This window comes from Vicugna pacos, unplaced genomic scaffold (genome assembly GCF_048564905.1).
Source record: "Vicugna pacos unplaced genomic scaffold, VicPac4 scaffold_193, whole genome shotgun sequence".
Lineage (NCBI taxonomy): Eukaryota > Metazoa > Chordata > Mammalia > Artiodactyla > Camelidae > Vicugna > Vicugna pacos.
Window position 1 is genome coordinate 1,280,322 of NW_027328872.1, and position 23,479 is coordinate 1,303,800.

The following is a 23,479-nucleotide window of genomic DNA, read 5'->3' on the forward strand; positions in this document are numbered from 1 at the left end:
CAAAGGCTGGGTGAGTGGAGTTTTACATTTCTCTGTACAAGGGAGCGCGGGAGTGCAGGTTGCACTTCTTCTCTGCCAACTGGGCATCGATGAATCAACACTATCCAGATACATTTCACAGAAATGTGATATTTGCTTAGCTCTTGGTTTCTATACAGCCGTGGTGGGAGGGGTTGTCCAAAGAAACCTGTTTTGACATTGTGTTGATATCTCATTTGCAGTCTTTAAGAATTTTAACAGAATTCATTTCCATGTTTTGGGAGTTATACGAAAATGAAGTTATTTTTTGAAACACACTAAATCGACCTAGAAGCCAGACTTGTCAATTTTGGTAACATTTTGTCAGCTCTACGGAAAACCTAGACAGATAGAATGCAAACTAGCAGTCCAAACTGTTAAAGGGGTCATGTCAGCTCTTTACGGTTGAAGCCTCCGAGACCAACAGGAAATATGAAATAACTATTGGAAACATGAAATAACCCCCAACCTTGGATACACTTGGGCATGTGGTGCCCTTTAGTTCTATTTGTCACCTACTGGCCAATGTTGGCATTTCAAGGGGTAACATCCCTCTCTAGGAAAATACAAGTGGAAACAAACCAAATATATACATTTAGGTTTGAATCCAAAAGCACCTAGAGGCATTATAGCTAGGAGAACCCTGCTGCAGTTATGCTTGTCTATGGAGAACCAGGTGTTCTTCTATCAGTGATGAGAACAGTTAATCTTCCGATCATGTTGGGTAAAGCCATTTAACGCAACCAAGTCTGCACCCACATGATATAGTGCCCCCGGGGGCTTGACTCAAGTGAAAGACGATCCACATAAGCTGTGTCTTTAATGTCATTGGCGACTTTTACAGTACACTTCACTTTCTGACTTGTACTATTTACCTATACTGTCTTGAAAAACTGAGGCCTAATACAGATTCAAGTTCAGTCAAAGATTCCCCTCACTTACCACACTCCCTTCACCCCAGGGAAGACATAAACACAACATTTGCTGAATCTAGCAGAAGGCCATCGTTTCTAGGTGTGAGCTAAGTATTCAATTCCTATCTATTTCAGCCGAGACTATTTGACCTTTAAGGAGTTCACTGTTGTTCACAGAGTGTGAAGCTGGAGGAACTCTGATTCTAGGAGGGACTTGCCCTTCTCCTAATGGCTTCATTGCCGCTCAGGTACTGAACCTTCAAAATGGATGCGTGAGTGGAGGGGAGGGAAGGGCAAGTGCTTGCTAGCTAGGCCCAAACCTGGGAAAAGGCTTACCTGGGCTTGGTGAATTTTGGTCTGAATGGCTTGGGAAGGCCCCTTGGGACGTGTGGATTCTCACGACCTCTTCCAAGAACAGGAGCGTTTTGATCATCTCTGCCATCTCTTCTCTTGCACACGTCAGGGACCTTGGACCCGTTCTTGGAGAAGAGAATTGAGGAACTTCCTCAAGTCCACGTTGGCACTCCGTATGTTTCTGCCAGTATCAGCGAGGTTCAATATGTCTCCTGAATGTCTTTTTAGCCTGGTATCCTCTACAGCTGTCTCCACGCCAGTATTCTCCTTTGGAGCAGAACATCTCTCATCCATGTGTTCGCATCTCTCCTCAATCCGTGCAGCCAGCTTTTCGGCCAGCTTCTCTTCGTGACTCCCCTAAAGTCGACTTCACCAGGACTGGGCAAGTCTGAAAGTACCTCGGAGCCTCACCAGTAAGCTGATGACAGGCAGATCTTCCACTGTCTGCCCTTTCAGGTTCTGGAAACTGACCTGTGAACTCAGGTCTTTGGGCAGCAGAAGTATCTCGAACTTACACAGCTTCCCGGACCAAACACATAAGCCAAGCTCCACAGAGGCCTGCAGCCCCTCCATCACACTGATCCACCCACAGAACTCGGCCCGGTTACCTAGGATCCAACAGCCACAACAAGCCTCGTGGAACACACCAACATTCCACCTGGAATCCAACCGGTAACTGCCATCCCCAATGGCTGCTGCATCTTGTCAGTGTTGGGGGAGGGGCTGCATCCGACGAGAGGTTCCTAAAGTAAATGTGGTTCTGCCCACTAGCGTCCCATGGGCCTTTCTTCTTCCCTCTTTCCTTTTGTTCAGATCTGTATGCACAGTACCAATGGAGAGAAGTGTGTCACTTTTCAGTTGAAGGTTACACACGTCTTTAAACTTTCTAAGAGTTCACAGTACACAGAGACCTAATAAAGGAGACTTATGTTCCCATAATATCCGTACAACCGGAATAGATATGCGTCGCATGATTTCTGCTGAAAAACCCACACTCTCAGGACATGGATCTATTGGTTTCATGGGGGCTGAATTTCCAAGAAATGAAACCAACCCCAATGTGCACTTTACTGTCTGTCTCTTTTGCTCTTAGTACACTTTGGCAGAGCTACTTGCCTTTGTTATAGGCTTCTTACAATTCTTCTCTACGTAGCGTAGAATATGGCATTCCTTCATCCTGTTGGAAGTTATACAAGACTACATCACGGACTAGGAATCCAGTGGATTCCAAATCGGCATTTGGGTGGGTCACGATATGCTCTTATGAATCTATATTTACGAATATGAATGCACGCCTCTGATTTCCGAATACAAGTGTGCTGAGTACATGCAAGCCACAATACTGGGTCGATGCGTGCTGAATGATCCTTGACATCACCTTGAGTATTTTCTTTTGAATAATCATGTTCCCATGGTATTTGTCAGCCAACCGTACCATTTTGGTGCATGTTTGTTGGTTTGATTCTTTGTTGGTCTGCTTCTCGCTTGTTTTGCAAACACGTCAGGACATGCATCTCTCCTTTCGCTTCAAACAGAGAGTCAAATAAGCTGATTCACTTAAGAGAGTGCTTCCAATCACCTATGATTTCCTGCTTCCCTCTCCAATCTTTAAGGTTTTGATGTCCTCCTTGCCTTCTTCTTGTTTCTTCTTTGCCACTCATGCTCTTCTTGCATTTCCAATAATGGTTTTCTTCTTTCCATTTCATCTTGCTGCTTTTCTATTCCGGGGAGTATTCTCAACCTTCCTTTTAGAAGAAGTTTTGAACTGCTGAATTCTTTTATGATTTGCCGGTCTGTGGATTGCTCTAGCTCTGCCGTTATTAGAAATGGTGGTCATGTGGCATAGGCTACCCTAGGTGGCAGCCTTTGGCCATTCAGGATATGGTCTGTGTCCTGGCACTCCTCCCTGTCCTGCAATATTGCTGCCGAGTTATAAGCTGAAACCCCTCTGGAGGTTCCCTTGTGACTATGTTGTTTCCTCCAGGTGCATTTTAAATCACTGTGATATTCGTGAACTTTGTTTATTGGAATCATACAGCTGCTTGTAGGTCTATTGGGATTCCACCTCCTTTGGATGCTGTGTAATTCCTGAATTCGCATAGATGATTTTTTCTTGGCTTTCAACAAGTTTCAGTCTGATATTTCTACAGATAAATTTTCAGACATATTTTATTTCTTTATCTCTTGCTTTTCCATCTGGGACTCTTATGATTTCTAGTCTTTCATGCCCTGTCTTATCCCAGGATACAACAGCAATATTTTCATTGTTTTGCACTTGCTTTCCTATGTCCGAATCTGACCGAGGGATTTCTGTTCCCCTGTCTTCACAGTCATTCACGCGTCCCTCTGCATTATCTAGTCTGCTAAGGACTGAATTTTAGCCCTGATATTATCACATCCACTGAGTTTTCTGATATCTTTTGGCTCGTCTTTAGACTTTCCCTTCCCCTTTTCTGGTATTCTGCCTTTTGTGATTCTGAGACCCTTTTGTTCTTCAGTGTTTTCCTGACCTCCATTTTCAACACTTGGACTGCATAGCGTTTTGCACTCTAGTTGTTTGAAAGCTTATCTTTTGGGCCTTCAATATCTTTGGAACTGAAAATGGTACTTCCTATTTCTTTTACTGTACTTCTTCATCTCTACTGGTCAGGTAATATCAGGTATTTAATGTAGATTTTTAGGGCTATGTTAAGTGAAAATTTTAGGCTCTTGTCTCTACACAATTCCAAGGGATTTCTGTGAGGACAATTTCTCCTAGACATTGATGTCATATTCTGTTACTGTGTGTTGTCTGGTATATCTCCAATTGCTGGTGTTGCATTTGTTGTGATGAACAACCCATACTATTTCGATTAGCATAACTTCATTTTGATTACGCTTATCTCACAATTCTGAAAGTGCGCAGGACACGGCCTCTTGTGGAAATGAGGATTCTAAAGGTTCTCAGCTCTGCATTCTGCTCTATGTCATTTTGGAGTGTTTCCAAAACAGCAAACTGAGAGTGCGCTTGTGCTTTGTAGTGCCACGGGAATGTCCCAATGAAAGCAGTTCTTCCCAGAGCTTCTCTGTCTACTGAAACACCAGTGGAAGCACATCCATGGATGTCACACATCAGGGCCTGCTGGAATGATCCCGCAGACCGACCTTGGTGTCCTCGCTGCCGTACCGTGCCGGTGCCATCCAAAATGTAGCATCCGATTTTGGGAGATAGTGCTGAAGGAAATGCTTCCTCTTCTCACGCTGTGGACTTGGACCACTCTACCTTGTCCTATCATCCTTGTGGCACGGGTGCACGAAGGCCACCACAGAGCTGTTGTGCATCCTGTGCCTCAAACCAAACAATAATCCCAGCCCAGGTTATGAATGTAGCAGATCCTAAGGCTTTTCATTCTGATTTCAAACCCAAGGCCCCCTGGATCCCTCAGACCAGATGCACGATAGCTCTGATTCAGCCCCACACGTGCTCTATTGGCAAAATGCCCAATTGGTCCCTGGTCCTTCAGATGCACTGGGTGTGGCCATGAGACAGATCGGTAATCTCAACCGCACGACCAGTGTGGTTGATTTATCATTGGTACACTGTTCGGTTTGCTCTGTTGATTAGACACACAACATCCCACAACGCACTCCAGATCCCTGAGACTCAGCGTATGCCATCAACCGTAGCCCTATACCTCACTTACCGATGCTCCTGTTAACTGTAATTTGGCATCACGGATCTTGGTCTCAGAATCAACTGTGGGGATAATTTGCGCTGGTTTCTTTGAGTTCTGTCAGCCAAGCATCTGCTGTGCACTCTTGTAAATCTCAGCACATCACCTTCAATCTCATGCCTCCTGTCCGCTTGAGAGTGTGCGTCCAAGTTAAACAGGGTTTCACCCTTGTTGGTCAGACCCTGCACTGGTTTCCATTCCCTGCTTTGCCTTCTCCTGCTTCCAGGTGTCCTGAGGCCTCATCCTGTCTTTGGAAGTAACAGACCTCTCTTCGGCAAGTGTCCTGTGCCAAAGGCTGGGTGAGTGGAGTTTTACATTTCTCTGTACAAGGGAGCGCGTGAGTGCAGGTTGCACTTCTTCTCTGCCAACTGGGCATCGATGAATCAACACTATCCAGATACATTTCACAGAAATGTGATATTTGCTTAGCTCTTGGTTTCTATACAGCCGTGGTGGGAGGGGTTGTCCAAAGAAAACTGTTTTGACATTGTGTTGATATCTCATTTGCAGTCTTTAAGAATTTTAACAGAATTCATTTCCATGTTTTGGGAGTTATACGAAAATGAAGTTAGTTTTGAAACACACTAAATCGACCTAGAAGCCAGACTTGTCAATTTTGGTAACATTTTGTCAGCACAACGGAAAACCTAGACAGATAGAATGCAAACTAGCAGTCCAAACTGTTAAAGGGGTCATGTCAGCTCTTTACGGTTGAAGCCTCCGAGACCAACAGGAACCATGAAATAACTATTGGAAACATGAAATAACCCCCAACCTTGGATACACTAGGGCATGTGGTGCCCTTTAGTCCTATTTGTCACCGACTGGCCAATGTTGGCATTTCAAGGGGTAACATCCCTCTCTAGGAAAATACAAGAGGAAACAAACCAAATATATACATTTAGGTTTGAATCCAAAAGCACCTAGTGGCATTATAGCTAGGAGAACCCTGCTGCAGTTATGCTTGTCTATGGAGAACCAGGTGTTCTTCTATCAGTGATGAGAACAGTTAATCTTCCGATCATGTTGGGTAAAGCCATTTAACGCAACCAAGTCTGCACCCACATGATATAGTGCCCCCGGGGGCTTGACTCAACTAAAAGACGATCCACATAAGCTGTGTCTTTAATGTCATTGGCGACTTTTACAGTACACTTCACTTTCTGACTTGTACTATTTACCTATACTGTCTTGAAAAACTGAGGCCTAATACAGATTCAAGTTCAGTCAAAGATTCCCCTCACTTACCACACTCCCTTCACCCCAGGGAAGACATAAACACAAGATTTGCTGAATCTAGCGGAAGGCCATCGTTTCTAGGTTTGAGCTAAGTATTCAATTCCTATCTATTTCAGCCGAGACTATTTGACCTTTAAGGAGTTCACTTTTGTTCACAGAGTGTGAAGCTGGAGGTACTCTGATTCTAGGAGGGACTTGCCCTTCTCCTAATGGCTTCATTGCCGCTCAGGTACTGAACCTTCAAAATGGATGCGTGAGTGGAGGGGAGGGAAGGGCAAGTGCTTGCTAGCTAGGCCCAAACCTGGGAAAAGGCTTACCTGGGCTTGGTGAATTTTGGTCTGAATGGCTTGGGAAGGCCCCTTGGGACGTGTGGATTCTCACGACCTCTTCCAAGAACAGGAGCGTTTTGATCATCTCTGCCATCTCTTCTCTTGCACACGTCAGGGACCTTGGACCCGTTCTTGGAGAAGAGAATTGAGGAACTTCCTCAAGTCCACGTTGGCACTCTGTATGTTTCTGCCAGTATCAGCGAGGTTCAATATGTCTCCTGAATGTCTTTTGAGCCTGGTATCCTCTACAGCTCTCTCCACGCCAGTATTCTCCATTGGAGCAGAACATCTCTCATCCATGTGTTCGCATCTCTCCTCAATCCATGCAGCCAGCTTTTCGGCCAGCTTCTCTTCGTGACTCCCCTAAAGTCGACTTCAACAGGACTGGGCAAGTCTGAAAGTACCTCGGAGTCTCACCAGTAAGCTGATGACAGGCAGATCTTCCACTGTCTGCTCTTTCAGGTTCTGGAAACTGACCTGTGAACTCAGGTCTTTGGGCAGCAGAAGTATCTCGAACTTACACAGCTTCCCGGACCAAACACCTAAGCCAAGCTCCACAGAGGCCTGCAGCCCCTCCATCACACTGATCCACCCACAGAACTCGGCCCGGTTACCTAGGATCCAACAGCCACAACAAGCCTCGTGGAACACACCAACATTCCACCTGGAATCCAACCGGTAACTGCCATCCCCAATGGCTGCTGCATCTTGTCAATGTTGGGGGAGGGGCTGCATCCGACGAGAGGTTCCTAAAGTAAATGTGGTTCTGCCCACTAGCGTCCCATGGGCCTTTCTTCTTCCCTCTTTCCTTTTGTTCAGATCTGTATGCACAGTACCAATGGAGAGAAGTGTGTCCATTTTCAGTTGAAGGTTTCACACGTCTTTAAACTTTCTAAGAGTTCACAGTACACAGAGACCCAGTAAATGAGACTTATGTTCCTATAATATCCGTACAACCGGAATACATATGCGTCGCATGATTTCTGCTGAAAAACCCACACTCTCAGGACATGGATCTATTTGTTTCATGGGGGCTGAAATTCCAAGAAATGAAACCAACCCCAATGTGCACTTTACTGTCTTTCTCTTTTGTTCTTAGTACTCTTTGGCAGAGCTACTTGCCTTTGTTATAGGCTTCGTACAATTCTTCTCTACGTATCGTAGAATATGGCATTCCTTCATCCTGTTGGAAGACATACAAGACTACATCACGGACTAGGAATCTAGTGGATTCCAAATCGGCATTTGGGTGAGGTCACGATATGCTCTTATGAATCTATATTTACGAATATGAATGCACGCCTCTGATTTCCGAATACAAGTGTGCTGAGTACATGCAAGCCGCAATACTGTGTCGATGCATGCTGAAAGATCCTTGACATCACCTTGAGTATTTTCTTTTGAATAATCATGTTTCCCATGGTATATGTCAGCCAACCGTACCATTTTGGTGCATGTTTGTTGGTTTGATTCTTTGTTGGTCTGCTTCTCGCTTGTTTTGCAAACACGTCAGGACATGCATCTCTCCTTTCGCTTCAAACAGAGAGTCAAATAAGCTGATTCACTTAAGAAAGTGCTTCCAATCACCTATGATTTCCTGCTTCCCTCTCCAATCTTTAAGGTTTTGATGTCCTCCTTGCCTTCTTCTTGTTTCTTCTTTGCCACTCATGCTCTTCTTGCATTTCCAATAATGGTTTTCTTCTTTCCATTTCATCTTGCTACTTTTCTATTCCGGGGAGTATTCTCAACCTTCCTTTTAGAAGAAGTTTTGAACTGCTGAATTCTTTTATGATTTGCCGGTCTGTGGATTGCTCTAGCTCTACCGTTATTAGAAATGGTGGTCATGTGGCATAGGCTACCCTAGGTGGCAGCATTTGGCCATTCAGGATATGGTCTGTGTCCTGGCACTCCTCCCTGTCCTGCAATATTGCTGCCGAGTTATAAGCTGAAACCCCTCTGGAGGTTCCCTTGTGACTATGTTGTTTCCTCCAGGTGCATTTTAAATCACTGTGATATTCGTGAACTTTGTTGAATGGAATCATACAGCTGCTTGTAGGTCTATTGGGATTCCACCTCCTTTGGATGCTGTGTAATTCCTGAATTCGCATAGATGATTTTTTCTTGGCTTTCAACAAGTTTCAGTCTGATATTTCTACAGATAAATTTTCAGACATATTTTATTTCTTTATCTCTTGCTTTTCCATCTGGGACTCTTATGAATTCTAGTCTTTCATGCCCTGTCTTAACCCAGGATACAACAGCAATATTTTCATTGTTTTGCACTTGCTTTCCTATGTCCGAATCTGACCGAGGGATTTCTGTTCCCTTGTCTTCCCAGTTATTCACGCGTCCTTCTGCATTATCTAGTCTGCTAAGGACTGAATTTTAGCCCTGATATTATCACATCCACTGAGTTTTCTGATAGCTTTTGGCTCGTCTTTAGACTTTCTCTTCCCCTTTTCTGGTATTCTGCCTTTTGTGATTCTGAGACTCTTTGGTTCTTCAGTGTTTTCCTGACCTCCATTTTCAACACTTGGACTGCATAGCGTTTTGCAGTCTAGTTGCTTGAAAGCTTATCTTTGGGCCTTCAATATCTTTGGAACTGAAAATGGTACTTCCTATTTCTTTTACTGTACTTCTTCATCTCTACTGGTCAGGTAATATCAGGTATCTAATGTTGATTTTTAGGGCTATGTTAAGTGAAAATTTTAGACTCTTGTCTCTAGGCAATTCCAAGGGATTTCTGTGAGGACATTTCCTCCTAGACATTGATGACATATTCTGTTCTTGTGTGTGTTGTCTGGTATATCTCCAATTGCTGGTGTTGCATTGGTTGTGATGAACAACCCATACTACTTCGATTAGCATAAATTCATTTTGATTACGCTTATCTCACAATTCTGAAAGTGCGCAGGACAGGGCCTCTTGTGGAAATGAGGATTCAAAAGGTTGTCAGGTATGCATTCTTCTCTATGTCATTTTGGAGTGTTTCCAAAACAGCAAACTGAGAGTGCGCTTGTGCTTTGTAGTGCCACGGGAATGTCCCAATGAAAGCAGTTCTTCCCAGAGATTCTCTGTCTACTGAAACACCAGTGGAAGCACATCCATGGATGTCACACATCAGGGCCTGCTGGAATGATCCCGCAGACCGACCTTGGTGTCCTCGCTGCCGTACCGTGCCGGTGCCATCCAAAATGTAGCATCCGATTTTGGGAGATAGTGCTGAAGGAAATGCTTCCTCTTCTCACGCTGTGGACTTGGACCACTCTACCTTGTCCTATCATCCTTGTGGCACGGGTGCACGAAGGCCACCACAGAGCTGTTGCGCATCCTGTGCCTCAAACCAAACCATAATCCCAGCCCAGGTTATGAATGTAGCAGATCCTAAGGCTTTTCAATCTGATTTCAAACCCAAGGCCCCCTGGATACCTCAGACCAGATGCACGATAGCTCTGATTCAGCCCCACACATGCTCTATTGGCAAAATGCCCAGTTGGTCCCTGGTCCTGCAGATGCACTGGGTGTGGCCATGGGACATATCGGTAATCTCAACCGCGCGACCAGTGTGGTTGATTTATCATTGGTACACTGTTCGGTTTCCTCTCTTGATTAGACACACCACATCCCACAACGCACTCCATATCCCTGAGACTCAGCGTATGCCATCAACCGTAGCCCTATACCTCACTTACCGATGCTCCTGCTAACTGTAATTTGGCATCACGGATCTTGGTCTCAGAATCAACTGTGGGGATAATTTGCGCTGGTATCTTTGAGTTCTGTCAGCCAAGCATCTGCTGTGCACTCTTGTAAATCTCAGCACATCACCTTCAATCTCATGTCTCATGTTCGCTTGAGAGGGTGCGTCCAAGTTAAACAGGGTTTCACCCTTGTTGGTCAGACCCTGCCCTGGTTTCCATTCCCTTCTTTGCCTTCTCCTGCTTCCAGGTGTCCTGAGGCCTCATCCTGTCATTGAAAGTAACAGACCTCTCTTCGGCAAGTGTCCTGTGCCAAAGGCTGGGTGAGTGGTGTTTTACATTTCTCTGTACAAGGGAGCGCGTGAGTGCAGGTTGCACTTCTTCTCTGCCAACTGGGCATCGATGAATCAACCCTATCCAGATACATTTCACAGAACTGTGATATTTGCTTAGCTCTTGGTTTCTATACAGCCGTGGTGGGAGGGGTTGTCCAAAGAAATCTGTTTTGACATTGTGTTGATATCTCATTTGCAGTCTTTGAGAATTTTAACAGAATTCATTTCCATGTTTTGGGAGTTATACGAAAATGAAGTTATTTTTTGAAACACACTAAATCGACCTAGAAGCCAGACTTGTCAATTTTGGTAACATTTTGTCAGCTCTACGGAAAACCTAGACAGATAGAATGCAAACTAGCAGTCCAAACTGTTAAAGGGGTCATGTCAGCTCTTTACGGTTCAAGACTCCGAGACCAACAGGAACCATGGAATAACTATTGGAAACATGAAATAACCCCCAACCTTGGATACACTTGGGCATGTGGTGCCCGTTAGTCCTATTTGTCACCTACTGGTCAATGTTGGCATTTCAAGGGGTAACATCCCTCTCTAGGAAAATACAAGAGGAAACAAACCAAATATATACATTTAGGTTTGAATCCAAAAGCACCTAGAGGCATTATAGCTAGGAGAACCCTGCTGCACTTATGCTTGTCTATGGAGAACCAGGTGTTCTTCTATCAGTGATGAGAACAGTTAATCTTCCGATCATGTTGGGTAAAGCCATTTAACGCAACCAAGTCTGCACCCACATGATATAGTGCCCCCGGGGGCTTGACTCAAGTGAAAGACGATCCACATAAGCTGTGTCTTTAATGTCATTGGCGACTTTTACAGTACACTTCACTTTCTGACTTGTACTATTTACCTATACTGTCTTGAAAAACTGAGGCCTAATACAGATTCAAGTTCAGTCAAAGATTCCCCTCACTTACCACACTCCCTTCACCCCAGGGAAGACATAAACACAACATTTGCTGAATCTAGCGGAAGGCCATCTTTTCTAGGTGTGAGCTAAGTATTCAATTCCTATCTATTTCAGCCGAGACTATTTGACCTTTAAGGAGTTCACTGTTGTTCACAGAGTGTGAAGCTGGAGGAACTCTGATTCTAGGAGGGACTTGCCCTTCTCCTAATGGCTTCATTGCCGCTCAGGTACTGAACCTTCAAAATGGATGCGTGAGTGGAGGGGAGGGAAGGGCAAGTGCTTGCTCGCTAGGCCCAGACCTGGGAAAAGGCTTACCTGGGCTTGGTGAATTTTGGTCTGAATGGCTTGGGAAGGCCCCTTGGGACGTGTGGATTCTCACGACCTCTTCCAAGAACAGGAGCGTTTTGATCATCTCTGCCATCTCTTCTCTTGCACACGTCAGGGACCTTGGACCCGTTCTTGGAGAAGAGAATTGAGGAACTTCCTCAAGTCCACGTTGGCACTCCGTATGTTTCTGCCAGTATCAGCGAGGTTCAATATGTCTCCTGAATGTCTTTTGAGCCTGGTATCCTCTACAGCTGTCTCCACGCCAGTATTCTCCATTGGAGCAGAACATCTCTCATCCATGTGTTCGCATCTCTCCTCAATGCGTGCAGCCAGCTTTTTGGCCAGCTTCTCTTCGTGACTCCCCTAATGTCGACTTCACCAGGACTGGGCAAGTCTGAAAGTACCTCGGAGCCTCACCAGTAAGCTGATGACAGGCAGATCTTCCACTGTCTGCCCTTTCAGGTTCTGGAAACTGACCTGTGAACTCATGTCTTTGGGCAGCAGAATTATCTCGAACTTACACAGCTTCCCGGAACAAACACCTAAGCCAAGCTCCACAGAGGCCTGCAGCCCCTCCATCACACTGATCCACCCACAGAACTCGGCCCGGTTACCTAGGATCCAACAGCCACAACAAGCCTCGTGGAACACACCAACATTCCACCTGGAATTAACCGGTAACTGCCACCCCAATGCCTGCTGCATAATTTCAGTGTTGGGGGAGGGGCTGCATCCGACGAGAGGTTCCTAAAGTAAATGTGGTTCTGCCCACTAGCGTCCCATGGGCCTTTCTTCTTCCCTCTTTCCTTTTGTTCAGATCTGTATGCACAGTACCAATGGAGAGAAGTGTGTCCCTTTTCAGTTGAAGGTTTCACACGTCTTTAAACTTTCTAAGAGTTCACAGTACACAGAGACCCAGTAAAGGAGACTTATATTCCTATAATATCCATACAACCGGAATACATATGCGTCGCATGATTTCTGCTGAAAAACCCACACTCTCAGGACATGGATCTATTGGTTTCATGGGAGCTGAATTTCCAAGAAATGAAACCAACCCCAATGTGCACTTTACAGTCTGTCTGTTTTGCTCTTAGTACACTTTGGCAGAGCTACTTGCCTTTGTTATAGGCTTCTTACAATTCTTCTCTACGTAGCGTAGAATATGGCATTCCTTCATCCTGTTGGAAGACATACAAGACTACATCACGGACTAGGAATCCAGTGGATTCCAAATCGGCATTTGGGTGAGGTCACGATATGCTCTTATGAATCTATATTTACGAATATGAATACACGCCTCTGATTTCCGAATACAAGTGTGCTGAGTACATGCAAGCCGCAATACTGGGTCGATGCGTGCTGAATGATCCTTGACATCACCTTGAGTATTTTCTTTTGAATAATCATGTTTCCCATGGTATATGTCAGCCAACCGTACCATTTTGCTGCATGTTTGTTGGTTTGATTCTTTGTTGGTCTGCTTCTCGCTTGTTTTGCAAACACGTCAGGACATGCATCTCTCCTTTCGCTTCAAACAGAGAGTCAAATAAGCTGATTCACTTAAGAGAGTGCTTCCAATCACCTATGATTTCCTGCTTCCCTCTCCAATCTTTAAGGTTTTGATGTCCTCCTTGCCTTCTTCTTGTTTCTTCTTTGCCACTCATGCTCTTCTTGCATTTCCAATAATGGTTTTCTTCTTTCCATTTCATCTTGCTGCTTTTCTATTCCGGGGAGTATTCTCAACCTTCCTTTTAGAAGAAGTTTTGAACTGCTGAATTCTTTTATGATTTGCCGGTCTGTGGATTGCTCTAGCTCTGCCGTTATTAGAAATGGTGGTCATGTGGCATAGGCTACCCTAGGTGGCAGCATTTGGCCATTCAGGATATGGTCTGTGTCCTGGCACTCCTCCCTGTCCTGCAATATTGCTGCCGAGTTATAAGCTGAAACCCCTCTGGAGGTTCCCTTGTGACTATGTTGTTTCCTCCAGGTGCATTTTAAATCACTGTGATATTCGTGAACTTTGTTGATTGGAATCATACAGCTGCTTGTAGGTCTATTGGGATTCCACCTCCTTTGGATGCTGTGTAATTCCTGAATTCGCATAGATGATTTTTTCTTGGCTTTCAACAAGTTTCAGTCTGATATTTCTACAGATAAATTTTCAGACATATTTTATTTCTTTATCTCTTGCTTTTCCATCTGGGACTCTTATGAATTCTAGTCTTTCATGCCCTGTCTTAACCCAGGATACAACAGCAATATTTTCATTGTTTTGCACTTGCTTACCTATGTCCGAATCTGACCGAGGGATTTCTGTTCCCCTGTCTTCACAGTCATTCACGCGTCCCTCTGCATTATCTAGTCTGCTATGGACTGAATTTTAGCCCTGATATTATCACATACACTGAGTTTTCTGATATTTTTTGGCTCGTCTTTAGACTTTCTCTTCCCCTTTTCTGGTATTCTGCCTTTTGTGATTCTGAGACCCTTTGGTCCTTCAGTGTTTTCCTGACCTCCATTTTCAACACTTGGACTGCATAGCGTTTTGCAGTCTAGTTGTTTGAAAGCTTATCTTTTGGGCCTTCAATATCTTTGGAACTGAAAATGGTACTTCCTATTTCTTTTACTGTACTTCTTCATCTCTACTGGTCAGGTAATATCAGGTATCTAATGTAGATTTTTAGGGCTATGTTAAGTGAAAATTTTAGACTCTTGTCTCTACGCAATTCCATGGGATTTCTGTGAGGACAATTCCTCCTAGACATTGATGCCATATTCTGTTCTTGTGTGTGTTGTCTGCTATATCTTCAATTGATGGTGTTGCATTGGTTGTGATGAACAACCCATACTACTTCGATTAGCATAAATTCATTTTGATTACGCTTATCTCACAATTCTGAAAGTGCGCAGGACAGGGCCTCTTGTGGAAATGAGGATTCAAAAGGTTGTCAGCTATGCATTCTTCTCTATGTCATTTTGGAGTTTTTCCAAAACAGCAAACTGAGAGTGCGCTTGTGCTTTGTAGTGCCACGGGATTGTCCCAATGAAAGCAGTTCTTCCCAGAGTTTCTCTGTCTACTGAAAGACCAGTGGAAGCACATCCATCGATGTCACACATCAGGGCCTGCTGGAATGATCCCGCAGACCGACCTTGGTGTCCTCGCTGCCGTACCGTGCCGGTGCCATCCAAAATGTAGCATCCGATTTTGGGAGATAGTGCTGAAGGAAATGCTTCCTCTTCTCACGCTGTGGACTTGGACCACTCTACCTTGTCCTATCATCCTTGTGGCACGGGTGCACGAAGGCCACCACAGAGCTGTTGCGCATCCTGTGCCTCAAACCAAACCATAATCCCAGCCCAGGTTATGAATGTAGCAGATCCTAAGGCTTTTCAATCTGATTTCAAACCCAAGGACCCCTGGATCCCTCAGACCAGATGCACGATAGCTCTGATTCAGCCCCACACATGCTCTATTGGCAAAATTTCCAGTTGGTCCCTGATCCTGCAGATGCACTGGGTGTGGCCATGGGACATATAGGTAATCTCAACGGCGCGACCAGTGTGGTTGATTTATCATTGGTACACTGTTCGGTTTGCTCTCTTGATTAAACACACCACATCCCACAGCGCACTCCAGATCCCTGAGACTCAGCGTATGCCATCAACCGTAGCCCTATACCTCACTTACCAATGCTCCTGCTAACTGTAATTTGGCATCATGGATCTTGGTCTCAGAATCAACTGTGGGGATAATTTGCGCTGGTTTCTTTGAGTTCTGTCAGCCAAGCATCTGCTGTGCACTCTTGTAAATCTCAGCACATCACCTTCAATCTCATGTCTCATGTTCGCTTGAGAGGGTACGTCCAAGTTAAACAGGGTTTCACCCTTGTTGGTCAGACCCTGCCCTGGCTTCCATTCCCTGCATTGCCTTCTCCTGCTTCCAGGTGTCCTGAGGCCTCATCCTGTCATTGGAAGTAACAGATCTCTCTTCGGCAAGTGTCCTGTGCCAAAGGCTGGGTGAGTGGAGTTTCACATTTCTCTGTACAAGGGAGCGCGTGAGTGCAGGTTGCACTTCTTCTCTGCCAACTGGGTATCGATGAATCAACCCTATCCAGATACATTTCACAGAACTGTGATATTTGCTTAGCTCTTGGTTTCTATACAGCCGTGGTGGGAGGGGTTGTCCAAAGAAACCTGTTTTGACATTGTGTTGATATCTCATTTGCAGTCTTTGAGAATTTTAACAGAATTCATTTCCATGTTTTGGGAGTTATACGAAAATGAAGTTATTTTTTGAAACACACTAAATCGACCTAGAAGCCAGACTTGTCAATTTTGGTAACATTTTGTCAGCTCTACGGAAAACCTAGACAGATAGAATGCAAACTAGCAGTCCAAACTGTTAAAGGGGTCATGTCAGCTCTTTACGGTTCAAGACTCCGAGACCAACAGGAACCATGGAATAACTATTGGAAACATGAAATAACCCCCAACCTTTGATACACTTGGGCATGTGGTGCCCTTTAGTCCTATTTGTAACCTACTGGCCAATGTTGGCATTTCAAGGGGTAACATCCCTCTCTAGGAAAATACAAGAGGAAACAAACCAAATATATACATTTAGGTTTGAAACCAAAAGCACCTAGAGGCATTATAGCTAGGAGAACCCTGCTGCACTTATGCTTGTCTATGGAGAACCAGGTGTTCTTCTATCAGTAATGAGAACAGTTAATCTTCCGATCATGTTGGGTAAAGCCATTTAAAGCAACCAAGTCTGCACCCACATGATATAGTGCACCCGGGGGCTTGTCTCAAGTGAAAGACGATCCACATAAGCTGTGTCTTTAATGTCATTGGCGACTTTTACAGTAAACTTCAATTTCTGACTTGTACTATTTACCTATACTGTCTTGAAAACCTGAGGCCTAATACAGATTCAAGTTCAGTCAAAGATTCCCCTCACTTACCACACTCCCTTCACCCCAGGGAAGACATAAACACAACATTTGCTGAATCTAGCGGAAGGCCATCGTTTCTAGGTGTGAGCTAAGTATTCAATTCCTATCTATTTCAGCCGAGACTATTTGACCTTTAAGGAGTTCACTGTTGTTCACAGAGTGTGAAGCTGGAGGAACTCTGATTCTAGGAGGGACTTGCCCTTCTCCTAATGGCTTCATTGCCGCTCAGGTACTGAACCTTCAAAATGGATGCGTGAGTGGAGGGGAGGGAAGGGCAAGTGCTTGCTAGCTAGGCCCAAACCTGGGAAAAGGCTTACCTGGGCTTGGTGAATTTTGGTCTGAATGGCTTGGGAAGGCCCCTTGGGACGTGTGGATTCTCACGACCTCTTCCAAGAACAGGAGCGTTTTGATCATCTCTGCCATCTCTTCTCATGCACACGTCAGGGACCTTGGACCCGTTCTTGGAGAAGAGAATTGAGGAAATTCCTCAAGTCCACGTTGGCACTCCGTATGTTTCTGCCAGTATCAGCGAGGTTCAATATGTCTCCTGAATGTCTTTTGAGCCTGGTATCCTCTACAGCTGTCTCCACGCCAGTATTCTCCATTGTAGCAGAACATCTCTCATCCATGTGTTCGCATCTCACCTCAATCCGTGCAGCCAGCTTTTCGGCCAGCTTCTCTTCGTGTCTCCCCTAAAGTCGACTTCACCAGGACTGGGCAAGTCTGAAAGTACCTCGGGGCCTCACCAGTAAGCTGATGCCAGGCAAATCTTCCACTGTCTGCCCTTTCAGGTTCTGGAAACTGACCTGTGAACTCAGGTCTTTGGGTAGCAAAAGTATCTCGAACTTACACAGCTTCCCGGACCAAACACCTAAGCCAAGCTCCACAGAGGCCTGCAGCCCCTCCATCACACTGATCCACCCACAGAACTCGGCCCGGTTACCTAGGATCCAACAGCCACAACAAGCCTCGTGGAACACACCTACATTCCACCTGGAATCCAACCGGTAACTGCCATCCCCAATGGCTGCTGCATCTTGTCAGTGTTGGGGGAGGGGCTGCATCCGACGAGAGGTTCCTAAAGTAAATGTGGTTCTGCCCACTAGCGTCCCATGGGCCTTTCTTCTTCCCTCTTTCCTTTTGTTCAGATCTGTATGCACAGTACCAATGGAGAGAAGTGTGTCCCTTTTCAGTTGAAGGTTTCGCACGTCTTTAAACTTTCTAAGAGTTCACAGTACACAGAGACCCAGTAAAGGAGACTTATGTTCATATAATATCCGTACAACCGGAATACATATGCGTCGCATGATTTCTGCTGAAAAACCCACACTCTCAGGACATGGATCTATTGGTTTCATGGGGGCTGAATTTCCAAGAAATGAAACCAACCCCAATGTGCACTTTACTGTCTGTCTATTTTGCTCTTAGTACACTTTGGCAGAGCTACTTGACTTTGTTATAGGCTTCTTACAATTCTTCTCTACGTAGCGTAGAATATGGCATTCCTTCATCCTGTTGGAAGACATACAAGACTACATCACGGACTAGGAATCCATTGGATTCCAAATCGGCATTTGGGTGAGGTCACGATATGCTCTTATGAATCTATATTTATGAATATGAATGCACGCCTCTGATTTCCGAATACAAGTGTGCTGAGTACATGCAAGCCGCAATACTGGGTCGATGCGTGCTGAATGATCCTTGACATCACCTTGAGTATTTTCTTTTGAATAATCATGTTTCCCATGGTATATGTCAGCCAACCGTACCATTTTGGTGCATGTTTGTTGGTTTGATTCTTTGTTGGTCTGCTTCTCGCTTGTTTTGCAAACACGTCAGGACATGCATCTCTCCTTTCGCTTCAAACAGAGAGTCAAATAAGCTGATTCAATTAAGAGAGTGCTTCCAATCACATATGATTTCCTGCTTCCATCTCCAATATTTAAGGTATTGATGTCCTCCTTGCCTACTTCTTGTTTCTTCTTTGCCACTCATGCTCTCCTTGCATTTCCAATAATGGTTTTCTTCTTTCCATTTCATCTTGCTGCTTTTCTATTCCGGGGAGTATTCTCAACCTTCCTTTTAGAAGAAGTTTTGAACTGCTGAATTCTTTTATGATTTGCCGGTCTGTGGATTGCTCTAGATCTGCTGTTATGAGAAATGGTGGTCATGTGGCATAGGCTACCGTAGGTGGCAGCCTTTGGCCATTCAGGATATGGTCTGTGTCCTGGCACTCCTCCCTGTCCTGCAATATTGCTGCCGAGTTATCAGCTGAAACCCCTCTGGAGGTTCCCTTGTGACTATGTTGTTTCCTCCAGGTGCATTTTAAATCACTGTGATATTCGTGAACTTTGTTGATTGGAATCATACAGCTGCTTGTAGGTCTATTGGGATTCCAACTCCTTTGGATGCTGTGTAATTCCTGAATTCGCATAGATGATTTTTTCTTGGCTTTCAACAAGTTTCAGTCTGATATTTCTACAGATAAATTTTCAGACATATTTTATTTCTTTATCTCTTGTTTTCCATCTGGGACTCTTATGAATTCAAGTCTTTCATGCCCTGTCTTAACCCAGGATACAACAGCAATATTTTCATTGTTTTGCACTTGCTTTCCTATGTCCGAATCTGACCGAGGGATTTCTGTTCCCCTGTCTTCACCGTCATTCACGCGTCCCTCTGCATTATCTAGTCTGCTAAGGACTGAATTTTAGCCCTGATATTATCACATCCACTGAGTTTTCTGATATCTTTTGGCTCGTCTTTAGACTTTCTCTTCCCCTTTTCTGGTATTCTGCCTTTTGTGATTCTGAGACCCTTTTGTTCTTCAGTGTTTTCCTGACCTCGAATTTCAACACTTGGACTGCATAGCGTTTTGCAGTCTAGTTGTTTGAAAGCTTATCTTTTGGGCCTTCAATATCTTTGGAACTGAAAATGGTACTTCCTATTTCTTTTACTGTACTTCTTCATCTCTACTGGTCAGGTAATATCAGGTATCTAATGTAGATTTTTAGGGCTATGTTAAGTGAAAATTTTAGACTCTTGTCTCTACGCAATTCCAAGGGATTTCTGTGAGGACAATTTCTCCTAGACATTGATGCCATATTCTGTTCCTGTGTGTGTTGTCTGGTATATCTCCAATTGCTGTTGTTGCATTTGTTGTGATGAACAACCCATGCTATTTCGATTAGCATAACTTCATTTTGATTACGCTTATCTCACAATTCTGAAAGTGCGCAGGACACGGCCTCTTGTGGAAATGAGGATTCTAAAGGTTCTCAGCTCTGCATTCTGCTCTATGTCATTTTGGAGTGTTTCCAAAACAGCAAACTGAGAGTGCGCTTGTGCTTTGTAGTGCCACGGGAATGTCCCAATGAAAGCAGTTCTTCCCAGAGCTTCTCTGTCTACTGAAACACCAGTGGAAGCACATCCATGGATGTCACAAATCAGGGCCTGCTGGAATGATCCCGCAGACCGACCTTGGTGTCCTCGCTGCCGTACCGTGCCGGTGCCATCCAAAATGTAGCATCCGATTTTGGGAGATAGTGCTGAAGGAAATGCTTCCTCTTCTCACGCTGTGGACTTGGACCACTCTACCTTGTCCTATCATCCTTGTGGCACGGGTGCACGAAGGCCACCACAGAGCTGTTGCGCATCCTGTGCCTCAAACCAAACCATAATCCCAGCCCAGGTTATGAATGTAGCAGATCCTAAGGCTTTTCATTCTGATTTCAAACCCAAGGCCCCCTGGATCCCTCAGACCAGATGCACGATAGCTCTGATTCCGCCCCACACGTGCTCTATTGGCAAAATGCCCAATTGGTCCCTGGTCCTGCAGATGCACTGGGTGTGGCCATGGGACATATCGGTAATCTCAACCAAGCGAAGAGTGTGGCTGATTTATCATTGGTACACTGTTCGGTTTGCTCTCTTGATTAGACCCACCACATCCCACAACGCACTCCAGATCCCTGAGACTCAGCGTATGCCATCAACCGTAGCCCTATACCTCAGTTACCGATGCCCCTGCTAACTATAATTTGGCATCACGGATCTTGGTCTCAGAATCAACTGTGGGGATATTTTGCGCTGGTTTCTTTGAGTTCTGTCAGCCAAGCATCTGCTGTGCACTCTTGTAAATCTCAGCACATCACCTTCAATTTCATGTCTCCTGTCCGCTTGAGAGGGTGCGTCCAATTTAAAAAGGGTTTCACACTTGTTGGTCAGACCCTGCACTGGTTTCCATTCCCTGCTTTGCCTTCTCCTGCTTCCAGGTGTCCTGAGGCCTCATCCTGTCTTTGAAAGTAACAGACCTCTCTTCGGCAAGTGTCCTGTGCCAAAGGCAGGGTGAGTGGGGTTTTACATTTCTTTGTACAAGGGAGCGCGTGAGTGCAGCTTGCACTTCTTCTCTGCCAACTGGGCATCGATGAATCAACACTATCCAGATACATTTCACAGAAATGTGATATTTGCTTAGCTCTTGGTTTCTATACAGCTGTGGTGGGAGGGGTTGTACAAAGAAACCTCTTTTGACATTGTGTTGATATCTCATTTGCAGTCTTTAAGAATTTTAACAGAATTCATTTCCATGTTTTGGGAGTTATACGAAAATGAAGTTATTTTTTGAAACACACTAAATCGACCTAGAAGCCAGACTTGTCAATTTTGGTAACATTTTGTCAGCTCCACGGAAAACCTAGACAGATAGAATGCAAACAAGCAGTCCAAACTGTTAAAGGGGTCATGTCAGCTCTTTACGGTTGAAGCCTCCGAGACCAACAGGAACCATGAAATAACTATTGGAAACATGAAATAACCCCCAACCTTGGATACAATTGGGCATGTGGTGCCCTTTATTCCTATTTGTCACCTACTGGCCAATGTTGGCATTTCAAGGGGTAACATCCCTCTCTAGGAAAATACAAGAGGAAACAAACCTAATATATACATTTAAGTTTGAATCCAAAAGAACCTAGAGGCATTATAGCTAGGAGAACCCTGCTGCAGTTATGCTTGTCTATGGAGAACCAGGTGTCCTTCTATCAGTGATGTGAACAGTTAATCTTCCGATCATGTTCGGTAAAGCCATTTAACGCAACCAATTCTGCACCCACATGATATAGTGCCCCCGGGGGCTTGACTCAAGTGAAAGACGATCCACATAAGCTGTGTCTTTAATGTCATTGGCGACTTTTACAGTACACTTCACTTTCTGACTTGTACTATTTACCTATACTGTCTTGAAAAACTGAGGCCTAATACAGATTCAAGTTCAGTCAAAGATTCCCCTCACTTACCACAACCACTTCACCCCAGGGAAGACATAAACACAACATCTGCTGAATCTAGCGGAAGGCCATCGTTTCTAGGTGTGAGCTAAGTATTCAATTCCTATCTATTTCAGCCGAGACTATTTGACCTTTAAGGAGTTCACTGTTGTTCACAGAGTGTGAAGCTGGAGGAACTCTGATTCTAGGAGGGACTTGCCTTTCTCCTAATGGATTCATTGCCGCTCAGGAACTGAACCTTCAAAATGGATGCGTGAGTGGAGGGGAGGGAAGGGCAAGTGCTTGCTAGCTAGGCCCAAACCTGGGAAAAGGCTTACCTGGGCTTGGTGAATTTTGGTCTGAATGGCTTGGGAAGGCCCCTTGGGACGTGTGGATTCTCACGACCTCTTCCAAGAACAGGAGCGTTTTGATCATCTCTGCCATCTCTTCTCTTGCACACGTCAGGGACCTTGGACCCGTTCTTGGAGAAGAGAATTGAGGAACTTCCTCAAGTCCACGTTGGCACTCCGTATGTTTCTGCCAGTATCAGCGAGGTTCAATATGTCTCCTGAATGTCTTTTGAGCCTGGTATCCTCTACAGCTGTCTCCACGCCAGTATTCTCCATTGTAGCAGAACACCTCTCATCCATGTGTTCGCATCTCTCCTCAATCCGTGCAGCCAGCTTTTCGGCCAGCTTCTCTTCGTGACTCCCCTAAAGTCGACTTCACCAGGACTGGGCAAGTCTGAAAGTACCTCGGAGCCTCACCAGTAAGCTGATGACAGGCAGATCTTCCACTGTCTGCCCTTTCAGGTTCTGGAAACTGACCTGTGAACTCAGGTCTTTGGGCAGCAGAAGTATCTCGAACTTACACAGCTTCCCGGACCAAACACCTAAGCCAAGCTCCACAGAGGCCTGCAGCCCCTCCATCACACTGATCCACCCACAGAACTCGGCCCGGTTACCTAGGATCCAACAGCCACAACAAGCCTCGTGGAACACAGCAACATTCCACCTGGAATCCAACCGGTAACTGCCATCCCCAATGGCTGCTGCATCTTGTCAGTGTTGGGGGAGGGGCTGCATCCGACGAGAGGTTCCTAAATTAAATGTGGTTCTGCCCACTAGCGTCCCATGGGACTTTCTTCTTCCCTCTTTACTTTTGTTCAGATCTGTATGCACAGTACCAATGGAGAGAAGTGTGTCCCTTTTCAGTTGAAGGTTTCACACGTCTTTAAACTTTCTAAGAGTTCACAGTACACAGAGACCCAGTAAAGGAGACTTATGTTCCTATAATATCCGTACAACCGGAATACATATGCGTCGCATGACTTCTGCTGAAAAACCCACACTCTCAGTACATGGATCTATTTGTTTCATGGGGGCTGAAT

At 45.0% G+C, this 23,479-nt stretch overlaps 1 long non-coding RNA gene across 1 annotated transcript in view; it reads left to right on the plus strand.

Annotated features, from left to right (window-relative positions):
• The window catches only part of LOC140695281 (uncharacterized), an 898,783-nt gene extending 876,425 nt beyond the window's left edge, over positions 1 to 22,358 (plus strand). The window contains exon 3 of the long non-coding RNA XR_012070972.1: positions 22,227 to 22,358. This is a non-coding gene — a long non-coding RNA (uncharacterized lncRNA). The remainder of the gene's footprint in view (positions 1 to 22,226) is intronic.
• The last annotated feature ends 1,121 nt before the right edge of the window (positions 22,359 to 23,479 follow it).